Source organism: Maniola hyperantus, chromosome 13 (assembly GCF_902806685.2).
Source record: "Maniola hyperantus chromosome 13, iAphHyp1.2, whole genome shotgun sequence".
Taxonomy (NCBI): Eukaryota; Metazoa; Arthropoda; class Insecta; order Lepidoptera; family Nymphalidae; genus Maniola; species Maniola hyperantus.
The window spans coordinates 11,253,908-11,273,936 of record NC_048548.1 but is presented as its reverse complement, the minus strand read 5'-3'; the positions used below and the strand labels follow the sequence as shown (position 1 = coordinate 11,273,936).

Genomic DNA, 20,029 nt, shown 5'->3' with positions numbered 1-20,029 from the left:
TCAGTTTGTCAGTCAAAGTTTACACCGATAACGTTTAAAAAATCAGCCCCTGATTAAATAACAAAATTAAGACTGACAAGAATGCACAAAAATGTCTCTTTTGTAAAAGATTGTAGTGGTTACTTTTGTAAATTGAAAATTTTTGTTCAAATAAAATGATATAGCCAGAACCTATCGCATCAGAGGGGTTATGGAGGCGTCACTTATGCCGTTGCTATCTTTCAAAAAAGATTTCATCAAATTCATCATAATATAAATAATCAAATAGTACGCTGTAGCAAAAATAAAGTAGTAGAAACACTATAATACGTATTTGTGTGAAAAACTTGACATCAATAAGGGACATTGAGTGTGATGATGGTGTATTTGAAAAAAAAACATCATGGTCTTGAGTATGACCTACATATTTTTGATTGTATGGACTTGCATCCAATCCCATTGTGTCAATCACTTACCAGAACTAAAATAATATGGTAGAGTGCTTCGTACTGAGAACTCAGACAGTCGCATAACACACTTGACATCTTTTACCAGTGAATGTGAACTGCGTGAGAATAGTTTGAACTCTCGAACCAATCTATCAATTGTTGTGATAAAGTAGATTTCTACTTACAATAAATAACCTTATTTTCTAGATGATGCCAGCAACTTAATCTACGTGGGCTTAGGTTTTTTTTTTTAATTTATCGACTAGCGCTTGGCTGCAATCAGACCTGGTGGCAAGTGATGATGCAGCCCAAGATGGAGCGCGCTTGCCTAGAAGATGCCAATTCACTCTTGTCTTGACGGTACCCATATTATAATTGGAGGGGAAAACTGATGCTGGAAGGGTATTCCAAATCTCAGCGGTTCGAATTAGAAATGAGGAGGCAAATCGCTTCGTACGTATCCGTGGAATTTCGACTACGTACGGGTGCAGGCCTTGGCGATGTATTGCGGTACGATTGCGATAGTAAAAAGGTGAAATAGGTGTTTAAATCTTGTGGAAAGTTGGGAACTTTATGGTTTTTCGGGATAAAACGTAGCCTATATCCATTTCTAGTAAAAGATATATTTTCAAAGGTGTGTGGAGTCCGCCAATCCGCATTATACCAGCGTGGCGGACTATTGCATAAACCAGTCTCATTCTGAGAGGGGACGAACTCAGTAATGAGCCGACGATGGGTTGATTATGATGATGGTGATGAATCGTAAACAACAAGATGGCAGTTCCAAACATATTATTATAACACCAGATAATACACAAACATCTGTGTAAGATCCGCTTAAGTAATCAGATGCTCATTACGGGCACAATAACCACGAGATAATCCAAGCAGCAGTCTCTAGTCACATGACAATACCCCGCGTGATCCGTGTAAAAGTATAATCCTTGGAGATTAGCGGTCGATAAAGCTCAAGGGGTTACGCCATTTGAGTGTGAGAAACGGAGCAATGTTAGCGATCGTTTATATTTTGCCCCAACGATAAACTTCCATTCATTACTTAATACTATAAATGTGAAAGTGTATATGTCTGTCTGCTAGCTTTTCACGGCTTATCCCTTAAACCGATTTTGAAATTTTTTTAGCACTTAGCTTGTTGTTAAATGTTAAACAGATTTAGATGATTTATTTAGGCGACTGACAAATCTAGCGGAATTCTGCCATATAAATCACTTACATATTGAAGTTTTAAGAAAGCGCCATACCAGCTAATATTAACTGGCGTGTTTCCACTTGAGACAGTCATTAGTAATAACAATAGGATTACATTCGACATGCCACGTAAACAATAGGGGCAATTTTAATTAACCAAACAGACATAGAGCCCTTTCATTTTTAAAGGAGCCGGTTAAAAAACAAAAACCAACCAGTGTCGATACTTTCGTATTCGTCCGCCACGACTTAATCCTATTGTTATTGCTAATGACGGTCTCAAGTGGAAACACGCCAGTTAATATTGAATGCACTATGCCTAACTTAATTTTGATGGGAGTTAAAGGCGTTATATTGAGAATAATGATATGTGAACGAATGTGAAAGCTTTATGAAGATCAATGTAGAATGCAGATGGCATGCTATTGTCTGGATAGAGTAGGTTTTACTCACTTAGTTTTTGAAGAATGCGACCATGCATAGCTACGGAGAAACTACGAGTTTTAAATTTTAAGGTGACGCTGGATGCACGTCCGAACTGCTCGGCCCACGTGGGTAACCTGTATGCTATTTCACCTAACATTGTGATAGAAAGAAATAGACTCAGTGATGAGCAGTGTAGCGAGTGCATGCGCTCACACTAGCGTCCGGATATATTGATGATGGCACACAGATAGTTGGACAGATGTCACCGATGAATTTTTGTAAATATATGATTTATGAAGGAACTACTTATTTCAATTATTATTGTATAAGATTTTATGGAAGAGCGGGGTCGCCTGCCACGAGTACTCGTAGCAATACTAAAACACTTACTGGGATGGTCCCAATTACTACGCACTATGTGAAATTGTTTTACCTACTGAAATAGATATTTTTAAATTGTTTTTGAATGATAATGATTACCTACTTATCTTTTGATGAATACTATAAAATCTCACTTACATACATACCTATTAGGTAACTACTACCTCAGCGTGTATAAACAACTCGTACTTATATTATATTATAGAAATCCATACTTCTATGAAGTGTCTGTCTGTAATTTCGAAATAACTACCGCAAGCTCATAATATTGTTATTTGAACTGTACCATAACAGCTGAATCAAATGTTTTTAAAAACTGTCTGTCTGTCTGTCTGTTTGAAGTTTGAACGGGCTAATCTTCGGAACGGCAGAACCTATTTTGACGGGACTTTTACAGACAAGTAGAGAATTAACAAAGGATACTTTTTTAACCGACTTTTAAAAAAGGAGTTGTGTTTTTCTACCTATGTACACAGAAATCTCCGAGATTTCTGAACCGATTTGCGTATTTTTTTTAATTGATAAAGAAACTTTGCAACATTGTCCTATATAAAATGGGGATTTCAACTCCTCAATCCTGATGCTGCAGGGGACATGACCACCAAAACTTATGGGATTTTGAAACTGTCGGTTATAAATTGATATTGAGACGTAGGTACCTATATCTACCAAGTAAAGACTTTATCATTGAACTCGAAGACCCACTTCTCGACCCTGATGCTGTACCTAAGGAATTGCATTGCTAAATCGTGGTGATCCCACGGAATTTTAAATGAATCATCGCCCACGCCCGTTCGGTACCCTCATTCCGCACATTGTTTTTATAAGTCAGTCCACCAATCACAACAAAGCATTCTCCCCTGTCCCCCGCCAACATTTTACGATTTTGTTTTCATGTAAATCCTTGTATATGCGTACTCTAGGAGTTGAATTCTCTGTGCTGGCGGATTACCTATTAGGAACACATGATTACACATTCGTTTGTCTGTGAAAATAAATTTTGTTGCCTACACTTATCTATTAGTAGCGACTAAAACTATATATACCATCTACTTGTGTATAAAAAAGTCTAAATAAATTCCACTTTGATCTCAAAAATGAAAATTTTATTTTTATAAGTAGGAAGTAGGTACAATTCAATTTCCCTCTAAAAGCCCACTACACACATAAACACAATATGTATCATTTTCTGTTTCAACAGTCACATTAGATGTATCATTCGACGCAGAACTATTGAAGCTCTCCATTTCATTTCTGGAATTAATAAACATACAATCAACGTAAATATATTGTGAGTATTATCTATATAGAATGTATACAAAAAACATAGCATAACAACTTACAAGTATGGTATGGGTAGACCTTTCAATATTTAGTACGGAATTGAATGTTGCAGCATCATGTTGGATTTCAGTGGTACGTATATTGGGCACATTCATTTTATTTTCCTTGTTTTCTTCTAAAAGGAATGTCTTGAGTCACTAAAATACAACATAATTCAGCATTGACAAATCTGACAACAAATAGTAAATCTCTATATTATTATATAAAAATGAATCGTTGAATGTGTTGCTGATCGCAAATCTCGAGAACAGCTGCACCGATTTCGCTAATTCTTTTTGATAATATTCCTTGAAGTACGGGGATGGTTCTTATGGAGAGAAAAATTTAAAAAATGTCCTGAAAAAGAATCGACTGTAGGCGGTGCGAAGTTCGTCGGGGCAGCTAGTAACATAATAATTATATTATCCTAATCCTAATTCCTAATCTAAATATATAAAAGAAAAAGGTGACTGACTGACTGACTGACTGACTGACTGACTGACTGACTGACTGACTGACTGATCTATCAACGCACAGCTCAAACTACTGGACGGATCGTGCTGAAATTTGGCATGCAGATAGCTATTATGACGCAGGCATCCACTAAGAAGAGATTTTTGAAAATTCAACTCTGGAGGGGGTGAAATAGGGGTTCGAAATTTTGTGTAGCCCACGCGGACGAAGTCGTGGGCATTTGCTAGTATCTAAATAATATCAACTTACAAACACAGTGTCAAACTTTCAGAAGCTGGCTCTAAATGGTACGGTGTGATAGCATCATAATCTAATTCAATTCGATTTTTTGCTTTGTCGTTTCCTTGCCAAAGAAAATCCCGTGATCCACTTAAATAGAAGTATAATATATAAGTATTTATTAAAAATAAATAAATGTCATCATCAAATTCACCATCCTGGAGAACCTTGAAAACGACACTCGCGTCTATTTTTTATAAAAAGTGCTGGCCCGCCATCTTAGATTAAAAAATTAATGTCATTATCAAAACCAGCATCCTGGAAACCCTGAAAACGACACCCATTTCTATTTTTTGTGAAAAGTGCATGTCTACTATTTTGGATTTGAAAATAAATGTCATTATCAAATTCAGCATCCCGGAAAAGTACATATTCAGTCAAATAAAATTCCCGTCGAGTCACATTGTTACTCACGTCGGGTGTGACGCACGGGAATAACCCCGAAAAAGTAATGGCATTATCATCACAAGATAATATTATGGTTTGGAAAGATTCTGATGAATTTTAATAGATCTCCTCTTTGCAAGGGATTTGCTTTTGCGAGAAGCTTTTGCGAGTCTAAACCGTTTCTTTTTCCTCTTCCGCCAATCCATTTTTGTTTCTGTTACACGAAAACTCAAGTATATAATTAAATTGTCTAAGCACACAATATGACCTACATACTTATATTTGTAACTAGATGATATACGCGACTTCGTCCGCGAGGATATAGTGGTTTTTTAATCCCGCGAGAACTCTTTCAAAAGCGATCACTATTTCAAATTTCAGCCAAATCCGTCTTGTACTTTTTGCGTGAAAGGGTAACAAACCTATACACACACACACGCAGATACAAAATTTCGCCTTTATAATGTAAAGTGTGATTTGACAACCCTGACTTTCGGAATTCGGATAAGTCCAAATTATATTTTATTACTAGTTGATGCCCGCAACTTCGTCCGCGTGGAATTAGGTTTTTAAAAATCCCGTGGGAACTCTTTGATTTTCCGGGATAAAAAGTAGCCTATGTGTTAATTTAGGGTATACCCTAAATTAACACTTTTATCTATCTCCATTCCAAATTTCATCCAAAACTGTTCAGCCGTTTTTGTGTGATTGAGTAACAAACATCCAAACATCCACACACACACATCACTACACCTATTATAAATGTGATAGTGTGTTTGTTTGTTGGTTCGTTGGTTTGTCCTTCAATCACGTCGCAACAGAGCAACGGATCGACGTGATTTTTGCATGGGTATGGTTGACCTGGAGAGTGACATAGGCCACTTTTTATCCCGGAAAATCAAAGAGTTCCCACAGGATTTTTAAAAATCTAAATCCACGCGTACGAAGTCGTGGGCATCACCTCATCATCATCATCATGATCAACCCATCGCCGGCTCACTACAGAGCAGGGGTCTCCTCTCAGAGTGAGAAGGGTTTTGGCCATAGTCTACCACGCTGGCCATGTGCGGATTGGTAGAATTCACACACCTTTGAGAACATTATGGAGAACTCGGCATGCAGGTTTCCTCACGATGTTTTCCTTTACCGTTAAAGCAAGTGATATTTAATTAATTAAAACGCGTATAACTCCGAAAAGTTAGAGGTGCGTGCCCGGGATCGAACCCCCCGACCTCCGTTTAGAAGGCGGACGTCCTAACCACTAGGCTATCATAGCTTCACCTAGTTTATAATATTAGTAGGATATATGTAAACTACTACCACCAGCTGTCGATACGATGCATTCTAAAATAAATCGACCGACCGACCGACAGACCGACCGGCCAAGTACGAGTCAGACTCGCGCCCCGAGGTTTCCGTACTACAATAGTAAAATGTTTATCTCTAAATCTCCGTTTAGAGATAAGCATTTACAATGTAACTTAATTTATTACTACTATGTAACTAGAATTTCGGTACATATAAAAATGAATCGCTAAATGTGTTGCTGATCGCAAATCTCGAGAACAGCTGAACCGATTTCGCTAATTCTTTTTTTATAATATTCCTTGAAGTACGAATATGGTTCTTACGGAGAGAAAATTTTTAAAAAATTCCTGAAAAAGAATCGACTGTTAGGCGGTACGAAGTTCGCCGGGGCAGCTAGTGAAAAATAAAAATAAATAAATAGGTAAATAGTATTTTTTGACATTTTGCATGATAAATCAAAAACTATTTATTATGCACTAGATGATGCCCGCAACTTCGTCCGCGTGGATTTAGGTTTTTTAAAAATCCCGTGGGAACTTTGATTTTCCGGGATCAAAAGTCAAAGTCAAATGATTTGTTCAAAATAGGTAATAAATTACTCTTTTCGATTGTCAGTTGTTGGATTTGTAAAATATAGTGGTGATAATTATTTCGCAAACGCTACGAGGGTTCCAAACGTGCCCAAGACTGAGAAGAGCCCACAGCTAACTCAGCCGGGTATTCTTTTTATTATCACCACTTTACAAAATCATAAATTAAACTTATTAGAACTATCACAAAGCCGAGCAACTCATTCCCAAGCTTGCTTATCATTTAAATAATCCTTTACAATGTAATAGGATTTTTTAATTAGTTTACGTTTTATGAAAACTTTGAACTTATGACAGTCACTTTGAACTTATGACAGTCACTTTTTTTGTTAATTTATTTATGTTTTTATATACGTACAATAAATTTTCAAAAATATATTGATTATGCACTGTCATAATTTTAACTTCTCTAAATTTAGTTCTCAGCGACTCTCGTGGTCCCATACTATATATGGCTCGAACAGCCCTTTTCTGCAGCACAAAAATAGAATTTATATCAGCAGCATTACCCCATAATAATTCCGTGGTGCCATCTGAATCAGGGTTTCTACTGAAAACCAGCGCTGTATGTTTTTGTACTTGTGCAAGACAATATGCATTTATGCTGAGTAGGGACCTTTTTTTTTGGGTTGTGCCACACATGACATACTTTATTCCGGCGCTTCTTCTACTTGAGGTTTTTTGACTTTATTACTCAAGTATAAGAGGCGCTGGGATAACCTAACCAGTTGGTAACTGGTAATGTGTGGTACAGCTTTAAAAAATAAACGTTTTTTCTTTTCTTTCTTTTTCTTTTCTAATAATATGCCATATGACATAATGCTGTGAAAGTAACTAAAATATACTAGTCTCGCCGTTTCTATGTCTGTCAACTGGCGAATCTTTTTTACCGCATATGCAGCAGAACTGTCTGTTCGATAAGTTATTTATATGAGAGCCCCATTGAAGTTTCGCATCTAACGTTATTTCCAGAAAAATAGCGGTATCCACTAAATCTTATTTATCATAAAAGTAGCCTATGTCCTTCCCCGGGATGCAAGCTATTTTTGTACCAAATTTCATCAAAATTGGTTAAATGGATGAGCTGTGAAAAGCTAGCAGACAAACAGACGGACAGATAAACAGATACACTTTCGCATTTATAATATTAGTATGGATAAAAATAAATAAAATCGGTTTTTGATGTACAAGTAAGGTCCTTTTATATGATATCACACTTGGTTTACTAATCTTACTTGAAAGTTGAAAATACTAACTATTCGTTAATGAACACATTTTTATTTATTTTTCGTGATGTAACCACAAATTCATTGTTTCAGATTTTTCCCCTTACGTGTGTTATAACTGTTATTACCTACCTGCCAAATTTTATCATTCTAGGTCAGTGGGAAGTACCCTACAGGTTTCTTGACAGACACACTGACAGACTGACAGATAGACAGACAGACAGACAACAAACTGATCCTATAAGGGTTCCCTTTTCCTTTTGAGGTACGGAATCCTAATGATCTCTCTTTTTGCACTGCATTTAATCTGAATCCAAGAATTCCCGATCCGAAATAGCCGTAAGCAAGACTGTATCGTCACTTACCACCAGGTGAGATTGTAGTCAAGGGCTAACTTGTATCTGAATAAATAAATAAAAAAGTACTATTTGTACGAAGCGTTGCGTACTTTATTTGTAAGACGGACAGACAACAAACTGATCCTATAAGGGTTCCTTTTTCCTTTTGAGGTACGGAATCCTAATGATCTCTCTTTTTGCACTGCATTTAACCTGAATCCAAGAATTTCCGATCCGAAATAGTCGTAAGCAAGACTGTATCGTCACCTACCACCAGGTGAGATTGCAGTCAAGGGCTAACTTGTATCTGAATCAATATTATTATTATTATTTTATTACTTATAATAAAACTGTAACAGGTGAAATTCTGTACATTGAAGATATTTTGAAATTTTTTTTTCGAGGGCACTCTATAATCGATACTGAACCCAAAACTGGAATTTTTTTCATTTTTGTCTGTCTGTCTGTCTGTCTGTCTGTCTGTATCACGGCCGCGCATCACGCTGAAACTACTGAATGGATTCCAATGAAACTTGGTACGATTTGACGTCATACTATAAGGATATAGGATATAGGATACTTTTTATCCCGAAATTCAGCATGGTTCCCTTAGGAGAGGGGTTGAAAGTTAAAATGTATACTGAGCTGTAATTCATTAACGCGTAGTCCGATTTCATTCATTCTTTTTTGTTAGAAACCATACATGTTAAAACTTCAAGTGCCAACTTCTCAACCATCATCATAATAATCACGGGTAGCTTTTGTACTTTTGGATTTCAATCAGCTGTTTTAGGAATAGTTGATGTTGAATTGATATTAAAGGTACGCTTAGAATAAACTATCTCTGGTTTAGGTACCAAGCAACGACTTCATAATTCAACTCGATATCCCAACTCTTCAACCCTGATGATGCAGGGTATTGCACTCCTAAGCCACTGTTGATTGTGAGATAATATTGTAGATGCCAAACATATATACCATTATTGAACTTTAAGTTCCAACTCTTCAATACTGATGCTGCAGGGTACTGCACTCCTATTCTATGGGTTTTAGGAACTGTTGTTGGTGAATTAATATTGTACCATTTACTATTGTACCAAACCACGACTACATGGTTGAACTCCGTTCACAAAAATCCACGCACTCCATCGAAATCCTATTCTATTCCAAACTTATTCGCCAGCGTGACAGGAGTGGAGAAGGCGGATAGGGACGTGTGAGGGGTGCAACGGATCAACGTGATTTTTTCCATCATCATCAGCCTGCGGTCGTCCACTGTTGGACATAGGCTTTCCCTAAAGAGCGCCACCACACCCGGTCCTCAGCCTTCCTCACCTAGCCACTTCCCGCCAGCCTCTGTATATCGTCGGTCCATCGTGCTGGAAGGCGTCCCACACTACGCTTACTTATACCTACGCGGTCTCCACTCAAGAACTTTCCGGCTCCAACGGCCATCACCTCTACGACAGGCATGACCTGCCTTCTTTTATCCCAGAAAATAAAAGAGTTCCCACGGGCTTTTAAAAACCTACATCCACGCGGACGAAGTCGCGGGCGTCAGCTAGTAAATAAATAAAAAAGTACTATTTGTACGAAGCGTTGCGTACTTTATTTGTAAGACGGACAGACAGACAGACAGACAGATAGACGGACAGACAGACAGACGGACAGACCGACAGACGAACAGACGGACAGACGGACGGGCAGACGGACCGATGGACGGACCGACAGACGCATGGACGGACGGACGGACTGACGGACGTACGGACGGACGGACGGACGGACGGACGGACGGACAGACGGACGGACGGACAGACGGACCGACAGACAGACAGACAGAGGGTTCCGTTTTTTCCTTCTGAGGTACGGAACCCTAAAAATACAAAGAAATACCACCAGGTAGGTACCTACCTACCTATATTATTATACATATACAGGTACCTTTTTAGGGTTCCGTACTTTATAAGGAAAAAAGGGACCCTTAGGATCACTTCGTTGTCTGTCTGTCTGTCCGTCTCTCCGTCTGTGTCGTATCTGTCACACAAACCTATAGGATACTTCCCGTTGACCCAGAATCATGAAATTTAGTAGCTACGTAGGTCTTAGAGCACAAGTAAAGGAATAAATCCGAAAACCATAGATTTGTGATTACAACTTACAAAAAAAAATTAAAGTGTGTTAATGAAAAAATAATTAGTATTTTCAATTTTCAATGTATAATAAGTATACCAAGTGGGGTATTATATGAAAGGGCTTTACTGTATTGTGTGTATTCTAAAACACATTTTTATTTATTTTTATGCATAATAGTTTTTGATTTATGGAGCAAAATGTCAAAAAAAATACCTGAGTACGGAACCCTTGGTGCGCGAGCAACTCGCACTTGGCCGGTTTTTTAAAATTAGATAAAATAAATAACTAAACAAAGTTACTTACCTATTGTACTAGGACCACACGAGTAGATATCCCTACTAGGACCTCAACAACAAAGTCAGGTCAATAAACCAATGAATAAAATTGGTGTCCAAATTTCAAATTCCAGAGGTCAATGTACAAAATGCAATAAGTATTTGAAGGACTTATTGACTCTGCTCTGCTCAATCTTCTACACATTTGCATAGCCACTGAATAAAAATTAATTTTATAAAATCATTACGACTTTTGTTTTTGAAAACATATTAATAACAACAGTTGTCGTCATAGAAACCACAATATTACACGCGCAGCCGCGCGCCGCTGGGCTGGCCCTTCCCTCCGCCACCCGCGCGGTGTCTAATGTTTTGGGGTGAGAAGCATGATGATTTTAGCCGAAATCTAGCGCTTGAAAAGGGTTGAACAGTAGTTTGGGAAAAGTATTTTTGAGAAAAAACTACTGAATTTAGGTTTGCAAAGTAAAGTTATTTCAACTAATGAATAAATAAACTATGTCTAATGATATTTTTTTTTAGAATTTTCCTATTCCTAATCTTATTTATTTAGGCCCAAAGTTGACATAAATTTAGTGTTAAAATAGGAATCTTTTGAGGCTCGTAACTTTTAAATCAATATTTTTTTCAATGTTTTAGATATCATTGAACCTAGATAATGACGAGATAAATCGATATAATTCTTAGTTTTGTGCGTACAATATCGAATATTGTTGTATTTTCCCTCCTACGTTTGTATGAAGAAAGCACCGAACTGAGCTGCCTTAATATGAGATTGGATAGTTTTTTTTCTCCCTCTGTTATTTTGTAACAGTTTTGTTCAAATAAAACATACTTTTGACATAATATTTATTATCATGTATAATGCGTAAAAAATAACTTCTCACGCGCTATTTTAACTTTTTGTGTCAAATTTCATGTTAAAAGTAGGACACTTTAGTCCTTGTTTTAAAGGTGAACCGTACTTTTGACATGACATGACCCATAGAGTTACAATGGTACGTTAGGAGTCATTTTTTATGGACTATACAAACACTTAATTATATAATTATACAAATACTACACAAAATTAGTAGGGCTATGTTAACCTCTTTTGAGTATTCTAATGTTTGTTTTAAATATACCATCCCAAACATCCAAAATATTAGCTTCATCTATTATTCTACCATCTTTCAATTGTGTATTTTAAGTTTCATTTAACAAATTCCAACAACCACGACGTTTGAATAATAACATTATTATTATGTTCCAGTTTCGCGTTTACCCGCCTCTCAGTTCCCGGAAAGCATTGAATACTGAAAACAGAATCTAAAATGCTTTCATATCCATATTCAGAGAGAAAAAGAAATGAATGGATCACGACATCCTTTATTCTGTTTAGAAAACAGAAATCTTTAAATGCAGCGTGCTTATAAAAGGCTAAGGACAATCTCTAAGCTTTGTACCAGGCAATTTGTTTAGCGTTGTTGTTCTGTGAAATGAATGGAGCTGCAGACAGCTAGCTAGACATGTCGACATCAGCGACTTGCCTAGTATGGACCTAACCTTAGAACCTGGACGTAGGTAATTATCCCGTCAGAAAGAACGCCTCATTATCATATAAGGTGATAGCATTATATGACAGGATAACATGCAAGAGGCACAAAAGCCACATACAACGCAATTTTTAATACTAAAACCCATGTGCCGTCAGCTATAACAGTGGGCCGCATCAGAAGCACCGAAGAAATGCCGATGTTTGCACTGCTGCTGCTTACCATACGCTCGATGGCGATGATGTCAATTGCTTTTCAATTACTCAAAAAGTCAAATGGCATTCCAATTTCCAATTGAATAAATATTATGATCCAACTCCTTGTGTATAATATACATCATAATATTATGATGTTCTAGATTTATTTACGTTGAGTATTTGCGCATATATAGCAAATGCATTTGAACAAACTCTAGTTCTTGCTGATTCAAAGTCATAGGTTTTTAGTTTGACTCTTCTTTTTGTGTAACTCAGCTTCTTACATTCAGTAATCAGTTACGGAGATGTGTCAAGTTTTCATTTTGAATTTCAACTACATATTTGTAGTAGCCCTAAAATCCCTAAAATCCACCCACCTGTGCGGAACAACGGATCCAATTCATGTCTGAATAACATCTGAATAACAATAATAGGGGTATGCGTCTTGTTAAGTGGACGTATGAAATGATTAGTCTCGAGTGTCTAGGATGCAGCTTGTAAGAATACTGAAGTACTAAAGCTAGGTTTACACTACAGTTCAACTCCTAGTGCATTTTAGGATTGGTAAAATACATATCCGCATCTTTTCGTCATGAACATGGTTCGATACCATAAACCGTACTTTTATTTTATCTTCAACCCTTTTGTCTTGTTTAAAAACATTCACACACAATTGTGACATTGGTTAAGTGCTTTTAGTAGAAAGCAGTTGTCAAGACTTAAAAAAGGCCGTAAGGGGTTTTGAAATACCTGATAGACGAAAAGTTCTGTCTTGCTCAATTATTATTAGGCGCGTTTGATCGTCGTGTTTCTTTCACCTTTTGGCATTAAGGTCCTTTCCCAAATGCCCGTGAAGATTAGCTTCTTCAATCAGGAGTTTGTTACGAAACTCTCAGTCCACAAGGAAAACTAATACCTATACTAGACCACCGTTCCCGAAAATTGCTTCATGCGTTTATAATTTACAACTGGGTGCGAATTTAGCCTAAAGGCTTTACGCCTTACGTCTTTGTAAGTCGCAATACGGAAAGGCCAGCTTCTTGAGTAATAGGCCCCAAGGGAATCCTTGCCAATATATCCAGAATCCAACTTATCTTAATCTAAAATACTGTAACTAATTCCCATTAATTTGCACCTTTAAAGTCAAGATATTAGATATATCACCATTTACCATGCTCTAGATAAATTCCTTGTCACATGGAAAATAAGAAACTGCAATTTCCATATTTTCTATACTTTTTACGTCATAGCATGAAACCCTTTTTTTCTTAAAAAGGAGGAAACCTCTCATGGATACCTCAGTGTTTCGTACCTACCAAACTTCATCAGGGATGCTACCCAATGGCCTACGGGCTAAAAACCTTCACCCCTCCTAATTTCATTTTTCACCCATAGCAAAAAGCCTACAACTTGTTACTATTTCTTAGTCAAATAATTTTTTTTCCAACTGATTAAATAGTAACCATAGTATAGGAACAGCCAAATTATCAAACTAAAGTCAAATGAATTGTATAATGTAAACGTAGAACTATAAGTACGTTCTATATTTTTCTTAAAATAGAGCAAAAAGAGCAAGCAGAAAGAGTCACATTAATTAATTGAAACCAAGCAAAGTGCTTCTAGGGGATTAAATGACCAAATGTATCCATACGAAAGTTTGGACATCTTAGCAAATGTCGGCTTGCATCAACCTTGTCTTTCCAATGCAAACGTAGACACGACCGAGGGGTATCATTATCATCTATATCGAAATAGTTTCGCTCTAAAACTCCGTGAGTTCGTGTCGATATCCTTTCCCCATTTGCATAATCCGGCAGTGTGTATGCGACGCCATCGCCGCGTCACGTCGGCCGCTGATTATCCAATAATTTGCAGCTACCCACATTTTGAGATGGGAGGTGATGGGAAATAGTCGATTAGACTTTAAGCATTAAGTGACAGATTTGAGGATTGAATTTGCATTTTTAAGTTTCAATCCCGTAATATTCTTTGTCCTTCTCCCTCTACAGGTTTTCACATTTTCATAAGATCTTTCTGTTCAACTGGATTCACATTTTGACCATTCATCCTTATTTATTTATTTTTATTTATAATAAAATTGGATATACAAGATATTTTCATTTTATGACTTTCGCCAAACTGGTGAGCCAGTTTGTTGGCTTACTACTTTATACTTACCTATTCAGGTTGGCAAGGAATTTTTGAACTGATGCTAGGAAGCTCATTTGAATATTATGTTCAGCTTTTTAATACAGTGACAGCAGAGACTGTTTTACTCCTCGGTGAGTGACAGGATTCAGGAACCAGGGTCATGACCAGGTCACGGCCTGGTTACCCTACCCTACCCTATATAGCTCATAGCATAGCATATAGCTCAACAGCTATATGCTCTGTACGTATATGACTTTTTCGTATTATTTCAGTGCAATAAACACCAGAGCTCGGTAGCCCAAAGTACCACAATACTGCTCCCGGTAGCGGCGCGCACCAATGTTGTTTACGATCAGCGTAAATAGTCTGATAGTAAATACCGATAGTGTTGCCATTTGGAGCCACGTGACGTTGATCGTTTTGCCCATTAAGGGTAATCGATTGTGAGTCCTCATTTCCTATGGTTAATTGAGAAAGCGTTGTGAGTTTGGGGCTTTGGGCTCAACTCAAACAAACTCTCCCTAAGCTCACGCTCATTATTGTTGTTGTTTTCAAGAGGAGCAAATATCTTGGGCCCGAAAATTCGTTCTCAATAAAGAAAACTGATAGAATTTTAGTAGTCAAGTGTGAGTAAACCTCGCACACGAAAGGATCCGTAGGTACCATCGTACAAGATAAATAGCACTATGTACTTTTTTAATATTATTAATTTGAATGGCAGCCATTTTGAAATTTTATTATTTTTGTTATAGCGGCAATAAAAATGCACGTTGTGAAAATTTCAATTCTCTACCTATTACGGTTCAAAATCAAATCAAATGGTTTATTCAAAATAGGTAATAAATTACACTTTTTGAAAGTCAGTTGTTGCATTTGTAACATGATAATAGTGGTGATAATTTTTACGTGAACTTAAAAACTAAAGTTACTCGTACGTTAATGTTCATGAGACAGTCTGCTGACAGACGGATGGACGGACAGATGGACGGACAGCTGAGGCTTAGAGAAAAAGACGATAAAGAGACAGTTTTTTTTAAAATTTTTACTCTATAATATACAAGTTAGCCCTTATTAGATACATAGTTACTCTTTCATGTGACCACAGTGTAATCTCAGGAGATAGACTTTACAAACTTGACTGCACTTTGTCAACTCGTTACCATTAGAGATCGTAGGCAATAGAACCCGTTATTGATAAAAATCTGTACCTAATCATTGAACAGCAACTTGTCGGCAAGCAATTACATTGTATAGTTTTTACAAAATAATAAGCCCCTCACTAATCAGTTTATATACTGGTAACTGGTTACACGTAACTTATTGAAAATTTTGTCATACAATTATTGACACGCATACATTTTATTTCAGAGAATTTTTGGGATTATTAAATACTAGCTGATGAACGCCATATCTTCCGCGTGGAATAAGGTTTTTTAAAATCCCGTGGGAACTCTTTGATTTTCCGGGATAAAAAGTAGCCTATGTCAATCTCCAGGCCTTTATCTACCCATGCAAAAATCACGTCAATTCGTTCCACCATTGCGACGTGATTGAAGAACAAACCAAAAAACCAGCAAACAAACACACTTTCGCATTTATAATATGGTAATAATTTTTATAAACCATAATACTTATACTGATTTTTTTTAAACTTATCAATCAGTTCATAAAACCAGAAACAGACGTTCATGACAAACGAACACATACCATTAGAAAATGACCCTTAAACCCTACGTTATACGGATAGAAAATTTTACGTGTGATGTTGTTCAGCAACCCGTAATTCTGCGCACAATTTGCCTGTCTGCCCCATTCCGATATTACGTAAATGATACGGATAATATCGACTTTAACGGACCACTAGACATGTCAAATTGGCGTACCTCGGTCTAGGGAAACGGTATCCATGTCTCGTATCTTTGTCATCTACGAAGTATGTAATCAGTCAGTGGTCATCTCTGATTTCGCTAAATTGTTCAAAGTACTGTGCAGCCTGAACATTATTTTCCAACTTTTGTATTTGATAAATATTATTACTTTATTATAAACTAGGATAAAAGTAATGACGTACGTATTAAAATCCAACAAAGATTTACGAAGTTACAGGCATTTTAATTTTGGAGTGGGAGGGTCTTCTATCCCTTTCTCGCAAAACAAAAATTTGTATGAAACCGCACGAAGCTACTATGGCATTAGTAAGGTGTGACGTCAAAATGCTATATCGCTATCTTTGTCTAATCAGAAATATTTAAATGCTTATAACTTTTTTGTTATTTGATCGATTTAATTAGTTTTTTCAGTTTACGTCATTATTTTTATCCTAGTTTATAATAAAGTGCTTAGTAAAAAAATTGGAGTCAAATACCCAATTAGTGCGACATGTTCCTATAAAATTACTCCTCACGCACCATTTTAACTCTATGGGTCAACTGTCATGTCAAAAGTACGGTGCACATTTAAAATAAGGACTAAAATCATACTTTTGACATGAAATTTGAAGCAAAAAGTTAAAATGGCGCGTGAGGAGTTAAAAGTCGTTTTTGCATGGGTAAAGTTAAAAACCTGGAGAGTGACGTGGGATACTTTTTATCCAGGAAAATCAAAGAGTTTCCACGGGATGTTTAAATACCTAAATCCACGAGGTCGAAGTCGTGGGCATCAGCTAGTAAGAATTTAAGAATATAAAGTTATAAATGGATTCATTCGTAATAATACTACTGTAATCTACACCGTTATAGGCTACTTGCTATTTCTAGTTTATCATTTTTAACCGACTTCAAAAAAAGGAGGAGGTTCTCAATTCGTCGGAATTTTTTTTTTTTTTTTTTTTTTTTTTTTTTTTATTTTTTATGTATGTTCCCCGATTACTCAAAAACGCCTGGACCGATTTTGAAAATTCTTTTTTTGTTTGAAAGGGTATACTTCAAAGTTGGTCCCATTTCAATTTGGTGAAGATCTGATGAACATCTTCGAAGATAGATACTGGAACTCCTCAACGGATAAGAGTAAATTGCTCGCGATCAGTGTAATAGCTTAGTAAACAGTAGATTTTTAACCAGTCATAGCATAATTCCATGGGGCCACTAAAAATTGTGAAATAAAAAATTTTTACAAAAAAAATAAAAACCGACTTCGTTACATAAACACTAAAAATTGAAAAATAATTTAATTTATTACCGAATATATTATGTATACAAGAGTTAATATAGTTCCATAATAATATTTTTTGGGGTCGGTGCCAATGAGGTGCCATTGTGGAGTCCCATAAAAATATGAAGTCTAGACGATTCGCGCAGCTAAAGCTAATTGGCACCGGCACCAAAAAGTATTATTATGGAACTATATTAACTCTTGTATACATAATATATTCGGTAATAAATTAAATTATTTTTCAATTTTTAGTGTTTATGTAACGAAGTCGGTTTTTATTTTTTTTGTAAAAATTTTTTATATAATAGCAGGAGTCTAGCATATTTTATGATCAAGTTATTATATTCACGAGCGAGTAATGCATGCCGGCGGCGTATCGCGGGACGTGGTCGCACATAGCAATTAAAGGAGAATAAAAAAAAATCGCTATGAATTACCTACCATGGGGCATGGAACAAGTTTGGAGTGAAGTGTGAAACTGTCTTTTTTATTGTGAGACTAGCTTACTTCCGCGACTTCTTCCGCAAGGTCTACACAAATTTCAAACTCCTATTTCACCCCCTTAGAAGTTGAATTTTCAAAAATCCTTTAATCCTTTTGGTGCAGTAAACAGCGCCATCTATGAAAATTTTATGGAACGTTCGCCCTGAAACTTCCTCATTATACGAAGAGCTACGTCAGAAGAATTATCACGCTCGTATAATTAAATAATAAAATGTCTTTAAGTGCTTAAGAGCTTCTTATATATTAAATGAATCTCTTTTTAATTTTCTATACCTATGGACAAATTAATGAAAAAAATAAATCAAATAAAACATGATATCTATTCTTAGCTCTTGGTCCGTAGTTGCCATATTTTTTAGCACAGGTAGATTAATAAAGGAAAATAACAATTCTATTGGACTTCAGTATTCTAAAGTCCCGATAGAAAACGTAAAAGCCCTTTACTATTTCTTATTAAGGAACCGTAAAGACGCCTCGACAGTAAAACGGCAAATTCCAGCAAACCTATAAAGTTAAGTAAGAAAATTATAAAACTGTACACACTTCTCATTTCGAAAAGCGAAGTCGATAAGATTTGCACTGCAATACACCTACTTTAGCTTTTACATGCAAATTATACGTATTAATGGCAATTGCAAAATAACTTGTTACGTGTAATTCGCTTGTTAGTCTTCTTACAGTTATCTTCTAAATATATAAAAGGAAAAGGTGACTGACGTCACTGACTGACTGACTGACTGATCTATCAACGCACAGCTCAAAGTACTGGACGGATCGAGCTGAAATTTGGCATGCAGATAGCTATTATGACGCAGGCATCCGCTAAGAAAGGATTTTTGAAAATTCAACCCCTAAGGGGGTGAAATAGGGATTTGAAATTTGTGTAGTCCACGCGGACGAAGTCGCGAGCATAAGCTAGTTGTAGTAGAGGACGAGAATCAAGACCAGAAAATGAGGTAAACGAAACTAAAACCAAAATCGTAGTCGGCATGCAGTTAGCTATTATGACGTAGACATCCGCTAAGGAAAGATTTTTGAAAATTCATCCCCAAAGGGGGTAAAGTAGAGGTTGTAAATTTGTGTAGTCAACGCAGACGTAGTTGCGAGCATAAGTTAGTCCAAATCCTAATCTTAATATCCTACTTAATATTATAAATGTGAAAGTGTGGATGTTTGTTTAGACAATAGGTGATCACTCAACCGATTTGGTTGAAATTTGGTACATAGATAGCTTATTACGCTGAATCAACAAACAGGCTACATTTTATGCCGTAAAATCAATATCAATAACAGGGTTTTAATAATAATTAACGAGGATCAAGTCGCATCATCTAGTACTGCTCTAAATTCATTAAAAATGCGTTTTAGATAATAACGATTCATGTTTTTTTATAATAAAAATTTTAGTGTCGGAGTCTACCCAACGAGACGACAAAGATAAGAATATTTTGAAACCGAACACGGTTCATTCATATAATTTTCTTTTTAGTGGTGTCAGTTGTCTACCAGACGTAATTTAATACTTAGTTAGTTATGCGAAGATCGCAAGAAACTCAGCTGATTGACTTATGCACAATTGCAGCAAAAATCCATTTTTCACAATCACAACAATTCTGATGGTAGAAAAGGGATATCCACACATTTATCCTGGGAGCAGATTGCTTGATAAACTTTCAATTCAAGATGACGTGAAGTGT

The 20,029-nt window shown here is 36.4% G+C and overlaps 1 protein-coding gene and 1 long non-coding RNA gene across 7 annotated transcripts in view; both read right to left on the bottom strand.

The window, feature by feature from the left end:
* Positions 1 to 20,029, bottom strand: part of ckn (CRK like proto-oncogene, adaptor protein) — a 337,471-nt gene that overhangs the window by 79,430 nt on the left and 238,012 nt on the right. The gene's annotated exons all lie outside the window — the stretch shown is intronic.
* Positions 3,112 to 7,911, bottom strand: LOC138403175 (uncharacterized). Its single transcript, XR_011237473.1, has 3 exons — positions 4,491 to 7,911; positions 3,788 to 3,925; positions 3,112 to 3,698 (listed from the first exon to the last, which is right to left on the bottom strand). It is a non-coding gene; the product is annotated as an uncharacterized lncRNA (long non-coding RNA).